Raw genomic sequence first — 17,749 nt, forward strand, 5'->3', positions numbered from 1 at the left:
CTTTCCAAACCCTTTAGCCTATTTTACTTTTCTTCACAGAATCTCTCACCTGAAAGACTGCATGTGTGTTTACCCATCTCCTGTCACCTCTCACTTGTGATATAAGCACATGTTGTCGTTGCTGAGTCCCTGATGCTAAGGACGTAATACGCGCTCAGTAAAAATCTGCAATATATACTTTTAAGTCATCTCTCCTCCCAACCCGGGACTCGAACTCACAACCCTGAGATCAAGAGTCACACGTTCCACTGACTGAGCCAGCCGGGTGCCCCTGCAGACTGGAGACTAGATCTTAGTGAAATACTTGGTTCAGCAGGGATAGAGTTGCAGAATCATGATAATCTCTGGTTAGTTATTTATTTGTTTTTACCAAACTTATGATGTAATCATTTTGGGGAGGTGGGTGTAAGTGGCAGGGGTGGGCGGGGATGCAGGGAAGGTAGCTGTGGAAGTATGGGGTGAGGTCAGCAGGCTAAGTCCTTAGGAACCATGATGGGAAGCTAAGAGGTGATGTTTGAACTGATACAGCAAGAAAGATATGGGTAAATGTGTTTTTAGGAAAGAAGAAGGAGATGGTTCAGGGAAAGAGCTGGAAGCCTGCGGGATGTGCCTCGGGGGACTGGCCTGGGGATGTAGAGAAGATGAGCGGTTATTTTCTGGGATGAGGCTTTTTTTTTTTTTTATAGATTTTATTTATTTATTCATGAGAGACACAGAGAGAGGCAGAGACACAGGCAGAGGGAGAAGCAGGCTCCATGCAGACAGCCCGATGTGGGACTCGATCCCAGGTCTCCAGGATCAGGCCCTGGGCTGAAGTCAGTGCTAAACCGCTGAGCCACCGGGCTGTCCCGGGATGAGGCTTTTAATGTACCTTTTTTTTTTTTCCTTTGCAAACTCTGTTCTCTCATTACCTTGTTAAAAACAAGCCAGTAGAATTTAGCTTGGAGGAAACAGAGACTCTCCGGGTTGGAAGAAGCCCTGGAGTCCAGCCGCTTGGGGTCCCTCTCCAGGGGGCTCACTGCCAACACGTGGGCATGTCAAGTGGTCACCGCTCCGCATCAATACAACCAAGAACTCACTGTCTCCTCTAGGGAGTCACGGGTCTGTGCCCTGCAGAGCTCTGCTCCCATGTGGCCTGTGCTCACTGGTCCTGGTTCTGTTCTGAACAGCTTCAGAGTCAGAGGGGGTTTTCCTGGGATGGGGGAAAGGCACAGATGCAGAGTGAGGATGCTTTCCAGGAGAGGCAAGCCCCCAGGAGATCCCCAGCAAAGGAACATTCTTTTGAGGACATAGGGGGCTCAGCCTCCGGGAGCAGGAGGTGCTTGAGGGCTGGGAGAAGACAGGCTGGGTCTGCCGTGGGCCAATGCTCCACTCTAGAAGCCTTGGAAAGGGAGCCTCAGGGACTCAGAGCCTTACCCTCTGAATCTGCAACTGTCAGGGCCTCTGGCTGGAGTGTATCAAATGGTCCCTGGGAGCTGGTGGACAGGTTCCTGGTCACTGCCGCTTCCTGAATGCCAGCCTCCGGGGCCTGGCCTTCTAGGCTTCCTGTCCCACTTGTAGTTGAGGTCTCTGAAGATCAGGGAGGTTGTCACTTGTCCAGGCTAAAGGGAGCAGGACCCAGGACAGAACATGAGCCAGGATAGAACATGACAAAGTCATTGATACCAAATCAGGCAGCCCTGTCCTATGAGTGTCAACGGGAAGGGAGTGGGTCTCCTTCCTCTTTGCCTGCCCTCCTGAGCATCACAGGGGCTGTGGACTTAAGTCGATCAGCAAGGGCACGTTTTGGACTCTGGGGCTGGGAAGCAGTGAAGCCCACACCGCCCAGGCAGGGAGCCCCTGCCATAAGCACCTTTGCCCACTAGAGAGCACTGCGGGACAGAGACCTGGTGGCGGCCAGCCCAGCTAGGTGTCTGGGAGACGGGCCCTGGTGACAGGGGAGAAGGAGCTGTCACTCCCCAGACGGGCCCTCTGTGACTACTACCTCTTTGGGTCCTCACTGCAGATCCAGAACTAGGCGCTCTTCAGACCTCCCACTTCACAGATTAAGAAACTAGGCTCAGCGTTGGTACAGGATTTGTGCCAAATCCCCAAGTTGCCACCAGGGAGTGGGGGAGCTGGAGCATGAACTCTGACCCCGGAGCACTAACCATTGACCACTTGACCCCATCCTCCCCCATGCTTCTCAGCTCTGTCTTTCCTCCTGGGTGCCTTCTAGGTGGTCTTCTTAACCTCAGTGGGATTCGCCCAGGCATGGGGAGTGGTCTCAGGAACGCAAAAGAATCACTGCAGGGAGAGGCAGTGACTTATGGGGGCGGTGGGCAGGAGGGTCTGGGGAAGGAGCTGGGGCTGTGGGACCAGGCGGAATGTGTGGAGAAGATCCCAGGCCGCAGGGCCGGGAGTCCTCCCACTGCGGCCCCTGGCAGAGCCGGGCCCCCTGGGAGCCCGCCAGGCTTATTAATATCCTGCTGAGTCAGGGGGCTCTTGAGTTTCCGCATCACAAGACTCCGGGGCTGAGCGTGGCAGGAATATTCTTGACTCCCTGCTGCCCTATCTCTCCCACCTGCCCTGTCTACCTCAGGCCAGAAGCCCCGTAGCTCTGAGCTGCCACACGGCCTGGGAACAAAAATTCGGGGAGAGGATGATGAGGGTCCATAGGGTGGTGACCATGACAGCAGAGGGGGCCAGCCTGCAAAGGACAAAACGAGGCAGAGATGCCAAAGGACAACTGCCCCTGAGGGAGGCCTCCTAAGTCCTGGTCCTCGGCACCCCTTCTCATCCCAGCTCCAGGGGGTGCCCTGCAGCCCCCATGCAACACCCGCATTGCTGCCTCAGGCCTCCACACAGCCCCGCAGGGACAGGCGGAGCTAGGATCATTTCTGACCACCAGGCCCTCAGACTTCCTGAGTCATAATCTAAAAATTATTTACTGAGGATGTCCCAGGCTCCAGGGACGAGACACACACGTCATCGCCTCAGCTTCTTCTGTCCTCCCATCTCATAGGTGAGGACACTGAGGCCCACCAAGGCAAACCCCCGGGCCACTAAATGACAGAGCCAGGCCTCCAGGCCAATATGGCTGATTCCGGAGCCCTTACTCTTTTTTTTTTTTTTCTTTTCTTTTTTAAGATTTTATTTATGGGGCACCCAGGTGGCTCCGTCAGTTAAGCATCTGCCTCAGCTCGAGTCATGATCCCAGGGTTCTGGAATCGAGCCCTGAGTTGGGTTCCCTGCTTATCGATGAGTCTGCTTCTTCCTCTTTCTCTGCTCCTCCCCCTGGCTTGTGCGCTCTCCTTTCTCTCAAATAAATAAATAAGCTCTTTATTTTTTTATTATTTTTTTAAATAAGCTCTTTAAATAAAAAGATTTTATTTATTAATTTGTTGAGAGAGAGAGCATGTGAGTCGGGGTGGGGTAGAGGGAGAGAGAGAAAGAATCCCAAGAGACTCCCCACTGAGCACAGAGCCTGATGTGGGGCTGGATCCCACAACCCTGAGATCCTGACCTGAGCTGAAACCAAGAGTTGGATACTTAACTGAGTCACCCAGGGGCCCCCCAAATTCCCCTTCTAACTGCCTCTCCCAGGCTGTGCTCCCTGCATGGGAACCCGGAGCAGTGGCCCTTCCCCTCCCCATACCCGGGACCCAGCTTGCGTCGGCAGCGGCAGGGCTGCGGCTCTGGGGCCTTTGGACTAAGCCCTTATCAGTCAGCTCCACGCATCCCAGGGCCGGTGACAGGCAGCCACCCGTTATGACTGCCGACCCCATTATCTGGGCACACATTCCCACCGGGCCTGTTGTCAAGGAGGGGGAGACAAAGCCTCCCACTTTGTGGCCCTTCTTCAGGCTTCTGTCAAGTGGCGAGGGGGTGCTTGGGGGGCAGGACGGGGTTATGGAAACAGGGAGACCTGGCATTCTGCTTGCTTTTTCAGCCAGCTTGGGAAAACACCAGGGGTTGGGCTGCAGGGCCCTCGGGCCTGGAACCTGATCCTCCTCAGGGCAGGGGAACCCAGGCTGGGGTGCTGAGTGGGAGGGACTACTGCTTCCTTGGAAGACCAGAGGCCTGAAGAGCCAGGATGGGGCTGGTGAAGAGGGCTAGGCGTCAGCCAGAGGCTAGAGGATTCCTCTGGAAGGTTCTCGAGCGCCTATCTTCATCACCTGGCTGGCTGGTCTCATGAAGCCTTGATTTTCTCACCCTTCAGCTACTGATACCTCAAGTCTCACTTGATGGGGGGACCATAGCCATGTGTGTGAGGGCCGTGGGGGCAGGACCATAGCCGTGTGTGTGAGGGCCTAGCGAGGAGCCTGGCACCCAGCAGGCACTGCTGGAAAGCTCTGTGGGCCACCCACCTGCGTACCTTTATCCAGCACTAGCCAGCAGCCTCTCTATGTGGAGAAACATCTCAGAATAAGGCACGATCCTTATGTGGATGAAGAGACCTAGGCCTGGTCGCAGAGCTGGCTTGCCTGGGGTCACACAGCTCTGAGAGGAAGAACCAGGCCTGGATCCCAGGCCATATGACCTCGATGCCTAGGCTCTTCATCGCCGTGGTTCCCAGCTTTCGGATGAACCCTTCACCTCATCCACACAGCAGGTGCTCCAGCACGGAGAGCTCCCACCCACCCAACCGTGGCCACGAACATCCGCAGGAGAAGTTTGTGCTTCAGTCACAGGTGAGCCGCCAGACCCGGGCCGGGCCCTGTCTGCAGCCCGAGGACACGTGGCTGAGCCCCAACCCCCGGCATCCCTCGGGGCCCAGCAGCAGGGCAGGTACGGGAAAGCGTTGGGAGAAGGCACAAGAATGCTGATAGCAGAGCAGCCTGGCCATTCGGCATGGGGGCGACCTGCTCAGGCCATGTCATCGGCCCTTGAAGGTATTGGTGGCTCAGCCACCAACAGTGAGAAGCCTTGGATACCATCTGAAGAACAAAGCATGGGTAGCCAGGTGCTGGGGTTGTGGTGGCGGGAGCTGGGCCCAGGGCCGGGGGCAGCTTCAGGTCTCAAGATAGGCCGGGCAAGGATGCAGGCAGGGGTGCCTGGAGGCCAGGTTCCCATGGCAACAGTGCCACAGAGGTACCCCCACCTCCAGCAACAGCTGGGGACCTGGTGGGGCTGGCTGGTTTCAGGCCCCAGCTCTAAGCCTGTCCCAGCTGCAATCAGAAGCAAAGCGAACCCTCTCTGAAAGATGCCCTGGCAGGGCGAGGCCCCCAGGGTGCCCCCAGATTGAGATAACTGGCATACTGGAGGCAAGTCAGCAGGAGCAAGCATAGTCAAGGCCTGTGCACAGGGGAATGGTCAGATCCAGAACCAGAAGGGCCAGGGCGTCACCTGCACACAGCAGTCATGGGCAGGCACACAGCAAGAGGGTAGAAAGGGGGGACAGGAAAGGACAGATTTAAAAGGCAAATAGGAGGTACCTGGCTGGCTGGCTCAGTCTTAGTTGAGCATGTAACCCTTAATCCCGGAGCAGTGAATTCAGGCCCCGTGCTGGGGGGAGAGATTACTTAAAAAGAAAATCTAAAAATAGAAAAAAAAAAAGCGCAAATGATACTTCTAGAAGTGAAAAATATATTTCAGATAAAATCACTGTCAATAGATTAGACTTGAAACAAAAGCAAAGCAAAGATATATGGGAGTTTTTTTTTTTTCCTCAGAATGCAAAGTAGGTGGGGAAGGGAAGCTGAGAGAGACACAGGAGTTAGGGAGGCTGGAGCGGGGTGGTGAGGACCTTACACTCATAGCCGAACACAGCACGGGAGTTTTCCACCACCTGCCTGGAAGGAAGCCCTTTAGGACGTAGGAAGATGATGGAGCACAGAAGGCCCAGGAAGGAAGAGCAAAGAAAGCCCCAAAGGCATAGGTAAGGGGAAACAGACGTGGCACAGAACAAGGGTTTCTTCTGGGGCTTCAACCAAGAGACTCTCCTGACTTACTGGACAACCATGGAAGGCAGATGGGGCGGCTTGAAGGTACAGACCCTATGCCTTCTGGGAGGCAGACTGGCCTTTGCAAGGTTTAGTTTTATATATTTTTATTTTTTAACAGCTTATTTATTCATGAGAGACACAGATGGGAGGGAGCCTGATGCGGGGCTCGATCCCAGGACCCTGGGATCATGACATGAGCCGAAGGCAGATGCTCAACTGCTGAGCTACCCGGTGTCCCTGCAAGGTTTATTTATTTATTTTCCCTGCAAGGTTTAGACTTCAAATCAGCTACATGCAAGCCAGCATTTGGGCAGCGGCAAATAAAGCAACAGAAATAGTATGCATTTAGAATCTGAGAGATAGAAATGAAAAGAAAAAACCCAAAAAACTCAATTCAAAAAGAGACAAGAGGGGGCATCTGTATGGCTTATCAATTAAGCATCTGTCTTTGGCTCGGGTCACAATCCTGGGGTCCTGGGATCGAGCCCAGCATCAGGCTCCCTGATCCAAGGGGAGCCTGCTTCTCCTTCTCCCTCTGCCTGTTGCTCCCCTTGCTTGTGTGCTCTCTCTGATAAATAAATAAATAAGATCTTTAAGAAAAAAAAAAAGAAACAGGAAAGATAGAATATATAGACAAAGAAAAAAATAAGGTGGTAGAAATAAGTCCAAATATATTCATAACAGTAGACACAAGTAGACTAAACTCATCCCTCTCCCTCTGCTCCCCCACCATGTTCTCTTGTGTGCACATGCTCCCTCTCTTTCAAAATAAATAAAATATTTTAAAAATGTGCAGGAAAAAAATGTGCAGGATGCACAAAACTGATCCCTCAAGGATCCTTTCAAGTTTAAATGCTTAAATTAAAAGAAAGGCTGAGGGGCACCTGGCTGGCTCAGTCAGTAGAGCATGTGACTCTTGGTCTCAGGGTTGTGAGCTTGGGTCCCACATTGGGGGTAAAGATGACCAAAAGAAAAGAAAAAAGAAAAAAAAGAATAAATCTAATGAAATATAAGAATTAGGCAGAAAATGATACCGTTTCGTGAAAAGACAAATAAGAAATAATGCATGTTAAAGATAAGGAGGCCTGGTAGCATGAAGATGCCAAGAAATGCAGGTCAGGCACCTTGGGATTCTGGGACCTTCTCTCTGCGCAAGTGAGGACAATAGTAGGCAGCTTAGGGGGTTTGGGGAAGTGTCAGCAATTGTGTCTTCGAGAGGCTTTCATCGGTGGGGCTGCTGTTATCAAGTTTGTCTGGACTTGGAGACAGCGGTGGGAGGTGAACTTGGCTCCCTCTGGCCCCCCCTTGTTTTGTGGGGCAGGGGTCAGGGAACAAGGACTGGTCTGTGAGCCTGCTCAACCCCACCCTGGTTTCCATGCCCGTCTGACAGCCTCCTGTCTGTGCCCACTCTGCCGGTTACAAGGAACAGAAACCCAGCTCCAATTCCTGCTGCAGACAAAAGGGACTTGATCCCCTCTCCATGGGGGGCAGGACTGGAACCCCAGCGGTGGGGGACAAACAAACCCCAATCCATCCATGTTAGAGATGCCAAAACGGAGGCTCTGAGCAGTCAGAGACTTGTCGAAGTCGCGCAGACCCACTGGGCCAATGGAGCTACGGCCTGTCCTGCTGACCCAGGGCCTGGCCTAGGCTCACCCGCAGGAGGAAACGCTGCTGAATTAACAGCCAATGACTCTGCAGCTGCAAGACTTGCACAAATGGAACAAACACAAATCAGTTTCCTAGGGGCGAGCCTTCTCTCCTCCTCACCTGCAGCAGGGTGGTAGCGTTAGGTACCCTAGTTCTTCCCCAACCAGCCGGAGCAATGAATCCCGGGACTTTTGGGAAGGCTCAGATGGACGCCACTGGCTTTTCCAGCTGAGGGGCCTGGAGGTCAGGGTTGCTGATTCTTGGCTTCAGCTGTTCCGGAGTCACCTGAGGAGCTTGGAAAAAACCCACCTTGTGGAGACCACACCCCAGGCCAATTAGCTGAACCTCTGCAGTTGGGCTTCCTTATTCCTTTCCATTATTGGAAGCCATGGCTCTGCCCTATTCTCCACATCCTAAGAGAGGCCACCTGCTTCCAGGGACCTTTTACTTCTGTCTAGCAGCAGCACGATCTTGCTCTCAGCATTGCAGGCCGTGGACCTGCATGGGGGAGGGCCGCCCAGCACACTTCGGGTCCCTGGATAAGGGAAGGGCAGATAACAGGGATGGGTAACTTGCAAGAAACAGAAACAAATGCAACAGCTAACAGGCACCTGAGAGAATGTTCAGTCTTTGGATGAATTTGCTGGGGCTGCCACTGCAAAATCCCCCACACCGGCTGTCTTGAGCAACAGAGATACTCACTGTTGAGCAGAGCACACATGTCATTTCCTGTTTCTAACCTTGACGGTTTATGTTGATGTTTCCCCATTTATCAGGCCAAGGTAGTTCCTTTCCGTTTCTGAATCGCTGAGAAGTTGTTATCACAAATGTATTGTGGCACTTTTACAAATAAAAGTTCCATCCAGCAACTATTAAGATGATGCTGTGGTTGTCCTTCCTTTAGTCATAAATTAATGTGATAAAGTAATGACACTGATTAGTTTTAATAGTAAACCATCCTTTGAGGTCTCAAGAGAAAGCTAATTCCGTTGTGTATATGATGTGTTTTTAGGCACTGTTCGATTCAGCAAAGGTATGTATGTATGTATTTATGAGAGAAAGAGAGAGCACAAGCAGGGGGAAGCAGTTGGCAGAGGGAGAAGTGGGCTTCCCGGTGAGCAGGGATCTCCCCCTACCCCTTCCCATGCAGGGCTGGATCCCAGGACCCGGGGATCATGACCTGAGTGAAGGCAGATGCTTCACACCTGAGCCCCCAGCAGCCCCTTCAGTCAATATTTTAGTTGTATTTATGTTTTACCTTTATATTCATGAGTGAAACGTGACTGTGGTTTTCCTTTCCTGTGCTGTTTTTGTCTGGTGTGATTACCCAGGTTAGACTGGTCTAGTTGAGAGAGTTCTTTCTCATCTGTTCTCTGCAGCAGTTTGCATAGTATTGCAATGATCTGCTCCTTAAAGGTTTGGTAAGGATCACCTGCCAGTCATCCAATCCGGTGTCGTCTGTCATTGTTCTACTCCTTAACACAATCTTTGAAGAAAAGGATATTTAATTCTCTAAGACTTTAAAAAAAAAAAGATCTTGTTTATTCATTTGAAAGAGAGAGAGAGACAGCACAGAAGTTGAGGGAGGGACGGAGGAAGAAGGAGAAGCAGACTCCCTGCTGAGCAGGGAGCCTGGCTCAGGGCTGGATCCCAGGACTCCCAGATCATAATCTGAACCGAAGGCAGATGCCCAACTGACTGAGCCACCCAGATCCCCCTTTACACTTTTTTTTTTTTTAGATTTTATTTATTTATTCATGGCAGACACAGAGAGAGAGACACAGGCAGAGGGAGAAGCAGGCTCCCTGCAGGGAGCCCGATGTGGGACTTGATCCCAGGATCCCGGGATCATGCCCTGGGCTGAAGGCGGCACTAAACCACTGAGCCACCCGGGCTGCCCAATAAAATCTCTTAAAAAAATAAAGAAACATGTACACGCACTCATGTACACTCACTCCTGGGTATAGCAATTCCACTGGTAGGAATTTGACACAATAAGCTAACTGTGCAAAGAGGTACAGACAAGGGCTGTCACCGTGTGAACTTGTACTTACAGCAAACCTGTGAGTCTACTTTGATACCCATTCGAGTGGCTACATTGCAGACGCAGGTAAGTGTGGGCTGGAAGGTGGAGAAATTGGATCCCTCACATCCCGCCAGTGGGAGTGTAAACAGCTCCTATGGAAAACAGGTGGCAATTCCTCCAAAAGTCATACACAGAATTTCCCCGTGCCCCAGCCCTTTCATTCTGAGTTGGGCTCCTGGAAGGACTGACAGCAGGTGCTCAATGAACACTTGGGCACGAATGTTCACGACGGCGCCGTTCACAGCAGCCAGAAGGTGCAAACAACCCAAGAGGCCATCAGAGGATGGATGGGTAAACAGAATGGGGTCCATCCACATGATGGAATATTATTCAGCCACAAAGAGGAATGGAGTTCTGACACCTGCTACAATGAGGATGAACCTCGAAGATACCATACCTAAAGCTGCCAGACACAAAAGTCACATACTGTATGATTCTGTCTGCATGAAGTGTCCAGAAGAGGCAGATCCACAGCGATAGAGATAGAGATAGAGATAGACAGAGACCGAGACGGAGATAGAGATAGAGGGCATCCCTGGGTGGTTCAGTGGTTGAGTGTCTGCTTTCAGCCCAAGTCGTGATCCTGGGGACCCGGGATAGAGTCCCATGTCAGGCTCCCTGCATGGAGCCTGCTTCTCCCTCTGATGGTGTCTCTGCCTCTCTCTCTCTCTCTGTGTGTCTCTCATGAATAAATAAATAAAATCTTAAAAAAAAAAAAAAGAGAGAGAGAGAGATAGAAAGTAGACTTGGGGCTGGGTGGAGAGGGCACAGGAGCTCCCGGAGTAGTGAGCTCCCAGAGTAGTAGGCATGGGGCTTTATTTTGGAGTGATAAATGCGTTTTGGAACAACCTTGTGTATTTATTAAATATCCCTGAATTTTACACTTTAAATTCATTAATTTTATGGTATGTGAATTTTACCTCAATTAAAAAAAACAAACTGATAATATATGGCTCTTCCATATCAGGGGTCACCATGAGGCTGTTATAAGTGGAGATCAATTAATTATTGATGCAGGAAGATACAATATGTCAGTGAATGAAAAAAGTAGGTCACAAAACCGTAGTGTGTAACTGCTTTTTTGGTCAAAATACATCTATATTTTTATGAATGCATAAAAAATGTCTTTGAGGAATAACCAAAAAAAAAAAAAAAAGGTTTGCTTTTGGCTTTCCACTATGTGCTCATTTTTAAATAATGAAAAAGCATTCTTATGTAACCCCAAAAAACAGGCTAAGTAGGGAAATAGATGCTTTCTTAAATTCACCCTGTTCTTTGTGAGGCTCTCAGGAGACTTGTCGCACATCTGCTGGCCTGGAGCTCAGGACTAGGCTTCCTCTCTTATAAAGGGGGGTGGGGTCACATGGGGAGGGGCAAGTCTGGGTCTTCCCCTGGGACCCTCTCTCTGTGCCAGAGTCTGCCTAGGACCTTGCTCACTACTGTCCCTCTGGCTGAAGGCTTTCAGCTGAAGAAGGAGGGTTTCGAGACCCCCCCCCCTCCCCGCTGACTCTGACTCTTCTGTCACCAGGGGATGCAGTGCAGGATGGAGCAGAGGCTCAGATTGCATCTCTGACCCCAACTGGAGGTCCCTCCTTGGGGCCAGGCCCAGGTCTCGGCTCAGGGTGGGGCCCTTAGCAGGGCTTGGCTGCTCCTGCCAAACCTTGCAGCTGGGCTGTTGGTGAGAGGTGCTTTCTCAGGGTCCCAGCGAGCTCTGGAAGTGCTCCCTCTCCCACCAGCAAGCCTCAACCTGGGCCAGGCTATTAGCCTCAGAAACAGGTGGGGGTGGGGGGCGGCCCAGAGTTGTGTCATGGCCAGGGGAGAATTCGTGGGTCCGATTACAAGACGCAGGAAGGTCTTGGAAATTCTGCCTGAGAGATAGCATGTCCTAGGCTGGGCCTGGGGAGCCTACTGTGTTCAGGAGTAAGTGTGTGTGTGTGTGTGTGTGTGTGTGTGAGTGCACAAACATGTACATATTAGGATTCCAAGACAAAATATAGGACACCCAGTTGAATTCGAACTTCAAATAAATGGTTTTTTTAGTATAAGTACATCCCAATATTGCATCTTGCATTTTTATTTGCTAAATCTGGCAAGCCTGATACATGTGCAAGTATTTGCATGTGTACATTTGTGAAAGAGCACATATATGTTTGTATAAACATAGGCAAGGCCAGATGTGTGTCCATATGCACATCAGAATGCAGGTGTAGAGGTATCCCTCCATGTGAGCCTGTGTGTACCTCATTTTCTATGTGGGCGTGTGTGTAAATGTATGTGCATGAACATGAATGGGTGTTTCCACGTTTGCATCTACATATACCAAAGCCTGTGAGGCCTTAGACGTGGAAGTGTCTTTGTGTGTGCAGGTTACAAAAGAGTAAAGCTGGGAGCCAACTGAGAGCTTTCTTACGTGGGAAGAAACTGAGGTCAGCTGGCCAGCCCAGAATGCCTGTGTGCACGTGTGTGTGTGTGTGTGTGTGTGTGTGTATGTGTGCGCACGTGTGAGCTCTGTGGGGCACAGGAGGGCGCGCTGGGCTCTGACCTCAAGCCAGGCTCTGTGGTCCAGCATCACCATGTCCCCACAACAGCCCTCTCATGATGAGGCTGGTTTCACACCCAGGATGAAGTCAGGGGGAGTGTGGCCGGGGCACCAGCCTACGCCTGGACACGTGTGCTCACACGTGAGTTACATAAACGCCGCAGGCCACAGTGGCCGCCAGATGTGCGGTGTCTTCTTGGAGCCAGATGGCAGCTGATCCAGGAGTCCGTGCATTTTTCTAACTCCTGCTGTCCTTTCTCTTGTCCTTTCTGGAGGTTTCCTGAGGCAGAGAAGGGGCTGGGGACCCAGGGACCCCCGGCAGAAACCAGTTGCTTCAGCTTCCCCTGGGCGGCGGCTTAGGATGCTGGGGAGGGATCTGCAGAGATGCTCCTTGCACAGTGCTCTTCCCACGCCACTGCCTGGAAGCTTCAGGCCCCTCCAGCGGGGGGTGGAGGGGTGGGAGGTGCACACCAGGTCCCAGAGCTTGTGTTCCAGACCTGCCCCCAGCCTGGCGAGCGTCCCAGTCTCCCCTGAGCCTCGCTCTTCCTGTGCTGATGGGTGAGAGCCAGCTGACCTGCTGGACGCCCTGCATCAGGGCCCGGCGGCCCTCGCTGGAAGTCCGAGAACGAAGGCCTCCACCTCCCTCCCGTGTCTTCACCGGGTGTCCCTTTCCCGTGTCCGCATCCAAATCTCCTCTCCTTGTGCACCACCTGCCCTGCTGGACTCGACCCACTCTCTGACGTCATTTGATCTTCACCTCTTTTAAGACCCTGGCTTCAAACACGCTCACATTCTGAGGCCTCAGGGGTTAGGACTTCAACGTACTCATGTAGAGGGGGCAGGGACACAGTTCGGCCCATAGCAGCCACTGTGCTGTTTTCCAGAGGCGGCTTCTCCCACCTGGGCCCCGCATTGTCAGGCGACAGTTGGTGGGGGCCGTCAGAAACCCCAATTTATGCCCTTTATTTTGACATTGGACAACTTTCCCCAAGGCCAAGGAGATGCTTCAAAGTTCCATGTCGAGGGGACCTCTTCAATCCCGGCCACCAGCTCCTTTGGAAGGAGGGCTCAGACGACACAGAAGGGACGTGGATAGTTCAGGGCGCTCAGGGCAGGAGGGGTCGGCTCCCGGCCCCTGCTGCTGTGCCCTCCACCCACCCGCAGGGTGGGAGCCAGGGAGCCTGGGGGCTGAGGGGCAGGGGCGGCTCCACAGAACCCCAGGCACTTGGTGTGGCCTGGACCGCCGAGCTGAGCCTCCGTGTCACCGGCTGTGAAGGTGCTGCTGGGCTGGGTGATTCCAGAGACCTCAGATTTGAGGCTTGGCATATATTCTGGGAGGGGGACAGTGAGGCTCCGGGCCCCAACGGTAGGTGGGGCTGGGGGTGGGCCCCAGGGGGGCGCCGGGGCCAGGCTCCCATCATTGCCATAACACATCCCTGAGAATTTAGGAACCTAAAGTAACTCCGACCTACTGCTCTACCACCTGGAGGGGTCAGGAGGCTGCACCAGCCTCCCGGAGGCTCAGGCTCGGGCTTGGATCAGGGTGTGGCAGGGCTGGTTCCTTCCAGGAAACTCCAGGGCACCGTCTGTTTATTTCCTGGCTTCTAGAGGGCTTTGCTTCACCTTCAAGGCCAACAGGCTGAGTCCCAACGCTGCGCCCCTGACCTTTCTTCCCACCCCCTACACGTTCAAGGGCTCTTGGGATGGCACTGCCCCCACCCCCCACCCAGAGGAGCCCAGGTATGCTCCCCATTCAGGGTCAGCTGTAGAGCCATCTGGATTGCGCCCGAGCTTCTCCTTTGCAGATCCCCATTTTACCCATGATGAGGCCTGGTGCTCTGGCCTTCCCCAAGGGCCTGCCCCCCCCAGTACCTGCCCCCAAGAGGCCAATCCCAGTGGCCTCTCCCACCCATGAACTTGGACCCGGAGGTGCAGCCCCTCCCCAGGGAGGAGCAATAGCAGCAGCAGCAGCACGTTTTTGCAGAGGGCAGGAGCGCAGGGCCCCAGAGCCAGCACATTCTCTGAGTCCCAGCGCAGGCCCCGCCCGCCCCTCCCACCCAGCTCCAGCTCTCTGGCCCCCCTCCCCCAAATCCTCCCCACCAGAGCGAGCAGCTGCTGTTTTGTCCCTTTTCTGGGGCTGGAGTGGAGTTCATCCCTCTCACGGGACTTGAACCATAGTGACCGTGGTCACAGAATCTCTGGAGCCCTGCGGTTGCCATGGAGATGGGAGCAGGTGATTAGATGGAACTTGCGCTTTCTCACCACCCTGAGAGGTACTTAACTATCTCGGATGCTCCTGAGGGCTTTCCAGAAAAACGGCTCTCACAGGGAAGGATCTGTGCACAGATCCTCCACACCCCTCCCGGGCCCGCCCACCCCACACCTGGGTCCAGCAGCCAGCCCACCTTGGTCCCACCGTGACACAGGCACACGCCCACCCCTAGGTCCCCGAGCTCCTGCCCTGTCCCGAGTGCGCAGGGAGCACATGTGGTCCTCTCCAGTGGTGCCATGGCCCAGGAGCTCATTCTTCCTTTTGCAACCTCTCGTGGGCCAGGCCTGAGCTGGGTGTTCCGCTTCCCTTGCTCTAATGCTCACACCCTCGAGGGGCAATTATCATCCCCATTTTATAGAAGTGAAAACCAAGGCTCAGAGGGGAGGTGTCCTCAGGCCTCTGCTTTGCCTTTGCCTTATGGCACAAGAAGCCCCTGAGGGCCGCAGTGGGTGCCTTCTCCATCAGAGAGGCTCTGCCCAGACCCCACCCAACATACTATGGCCCTGGGTGACCCCTTGGTCACAGCGACGTTAGGGACAAGCCACATGTTCCTGCTGTTGGTGTCACCTGGACCTTTGCAGATCCTGCTCAGCGAATGAAATGACCTTTGCAGGTTTCCGTGGCCGTGATTCTTGCAAGTGGTCCTGGATTCCCAGGTGCAGAGGGGATGACTCTGGGTGGACAGGACGGAAAAGAAGAAAGCAGGAGGTGGGAGAGAGCTGGGTGAATTGGGGACCAGCGCCAACTTCCAGGAGGGGTCCAGCTGGCGGCAGTGGGCAGGGGACGGAAGGGTGGCGGAGGTGTCATCCTGACCGCTCGGGGGGCTTGATCCTGCCGTACCTGACCTCCAGCCTAGGGCAGTGGTGGTGGTGGGGGGTCTGGCTGAGGCGGACTTCAGACTATAAGGCAGTCCCCCAGATTTGACTTTGTTTTTTAAAACAGTGGTACATCTGAAACGGATGTAACATTGTGCATCGACTATACTTCAATAAGTAATTTTTAAAAAGCCCGGGGATCCCTGAGTGGCTCAGTGGTTTCGCGCCTGCCTTTGGCCCAGGGCGCAATCCTGGAGTCCCGGGATCGAGTCCCACGTCAGGCTCCCTGCATGGAGCCTGCTTCTCCCTCTGCCTGTGTCTCTGCCTCTCTCTATATATATATATCATAAATAAATAAAAATAAATCTTTAAAAAATTTTAAAAAATTAAAAGCCAACCCACCCTTTGCCTGCCACTTCACCTTGAGGTTGATGGGTGCCCTGCTCTTCTGTTTTCCAGAGGGCTTCCCTGCTCTCAGGCTGCTCAGGCCTGGGTTCCCATCTTGGCTCACTACCTCCCAGCTGAGCGGCTCTGGGGAGGTGACTTTCCCTCTCTGAGCCTCGGGCTTCTTGTCTGTAAAACAGGACTAAGTCCCCTCCTCTCTCCTCCCAGGAGTCAGTTGTGAATTGAAGGGTCGGCTCCACAGAGTGCTGGTCTCTGAGAGGTTAGGATAGAAGGGGTGTCTGAGATCTGAGGGGTAAAGAAAAAGCAAATAACATCAATTCTGCACAGACTCAGAAAAATAGAAGAGGCCAGCATCACCCTGATGTCCCAAGCAGACACAGACAAATCAAAGAAACAGCACAACCCTCCCTTGTGGATACAGGGCAGAAATCCTTAACAAAACCTTTATCCAGTCCAATCTAGCAATATTTAGAAAGGGTGCTGTGTCTTGAGCCCTGGAGTTTATCCTCGGTTTGTGGGATTGGTTTACCGTGCAAAAACCAATTCTTATAATTCACCAATTCTTAGAATTCTCTTATAAAAAAAAAAAGAGAGAGAGAGAGCAGTTATGCGCTTTGGTCACAGAAGTACATTCACTATACCCATGTGAGCATGTGCACACTCTCTCTGGTTCCATCATTGGGGCTCTGGAAGCTGCCCCCAGCCTCCCCTGCCTGCCCACACCACCCCATGGGCTCTCCAGGAGCAGTGGGGTGATGGTGGGTCCCCCTAACCCCTCTCCCCCTGCTCTGCTCCTGCGGACTCCCTCAGCGGGGTCCACCCAGGATGCCAGGTTGGCATCCCTGAGCAAAGACCTTCCACCAGGCTCCTATCAGGGGCACCCCTGAGTCACCCATGACCTCCCAGGGACCACTGTCACCCCTGACAGCGTAGTACAAGAGGGCTCTGAGAGTGCCAGCATTGGCCTGAGCCTGGGTGTCTAGCACCCAGTGTCTCTGACACCCACAGGGTATGCCTCCCAGACAAGACTTCTTCCCAGGGGCCTTTGCTCTTGACCATTTGTCAGAGACTCTGGATTCCACATCCCTCCCTAAGCCCCAGGGGGGTTGCTGAGAGCCCTCCATTCCAGAAGCCCCTCCTCATCCTAAAGACCCAGAGACCACTCCCCACTCCTTGCAGAAGCAGAGCCCCTGGGGACCTGTGTCTGTCCCTGCTGGGGATGTGGGCCTCAGGGGGCAGCAGCCCGTCTCCAGCCCACAGCTGGAGCAGGATCCCCTGTGAAGGACGGTTTCCAGGGTGGGGCCGAGGTGGGGAGGGAAACACCCTCACCCCCTCTGCTCAGCATCTCATGAACTCACCACCTAGGAACATCTGTGGTACATGCCGCTTGTATTTTAAAGACTCCAGAAGCAGCCGATGTGCAATATTGGAAGTTGGGGGTTTTAATCGTAGCAGCCAGGCTGGTTCCGGGGCCCAGAGCCCCTTCAGGGAAAAGACGAGGTGAAGGTGGGGGGCCCAGAGCCACTGAGGATGGAGGGGAGGGGGGGCAGGCCGGGTGGGCAGGCCAAGGGCTACGGAGGTGGGGCTCTGGGTCCCGGGAACCCCACACTGTCCATCCCCAGCGGCTGGGCCCCTCCACAGACTGGGCCCCTCCCCGTGGGTCCCTGTGAGGGGCTGGGCCCCTCCCCGTGGGTCCCTGCGACCAGGCTGAGAGAGGAGGGTGGTTCCGCCCCAGAGGACCCTAGGTGTTAGGGGTCCAATTGTGGCCTCCTCAAAGACATGTCGACGTCCCCACACCCGGTACCTACAGCTGTGACCTTCTTTGGAAATAGGGTCTCTGCAGATGTGATTAAGATGTGGGTTAAAATAAGTCATCCTGGCAGAGGTGGGATGTGATGCTGGTTCTGGGGCCCAGAGCCCCTTCAGGGAAAAGACGAGGTGAAGGTGGGGGGCCCAGAGCCACTGAGGATGGAGGGGAGGGGGGGCAGGCCAGGTGGGCAGGCCAAGGGCTACGGAGGTGGGGCTCTGGGTCCCGGGAACCCCACACTGTCCATC

General features: G+C 53.7%; 2 long non-coding RNA genes across 2 annotated transcripts; both read right to left on the reverse strand.

Annotated features, from left to right (window-relative positions):
- Nucleotides 1-668: 668 nt before the first annotated feature.
- On the reverse strand, nt 669-7,870 carry LOC140597835 (uncharacterized). Its single transcript, XR_011999803.1, has 4 exons — nt 7,698-7,870; nt 5,418-5,517; nt 1,417-1,601; nt 669-1,192 (listed from the first exon to the last, which is right to left on the reverse strand). It is a non-coding gene; the product is annotated as an uncharacterized lncRNA (long non-coding RNA).
- Nucleotides 7,871-8,279: 409 nt separating this feature from the next.
- Nucleotides 8,280-15,979, reverse strand: LOC140597836 (uncharacterized). Its single transcript, XR_011999804.1, has 3 exons — nt 15,711-15,979; nt 8,836-9,063; nt 8,280-8,475 (listed from the first exon to the last, which is right to left on the reverse strand). It is a non-coding gene; the product is annotated as an uncharacterized lncRNA (long non-coding RNA).
- Between the last annotated feature and the right edge of the window lie 1,770 nt (nt 15,980-17,749).

Source organism: Vulpes vulpes, chromosome 2 (genome assembly GCF_048418805.1).
Source record: "Vulpes vulpes isolate BD-2025 chromosome 2, VulVul3, whole genome shotgun sequence".
Taxonomy (NCBI): Eukaryota; Metazoa; Chordata; class Mammalia; order Carnivora; family Canidae; genus Vulpes; species Vulpes vulpes.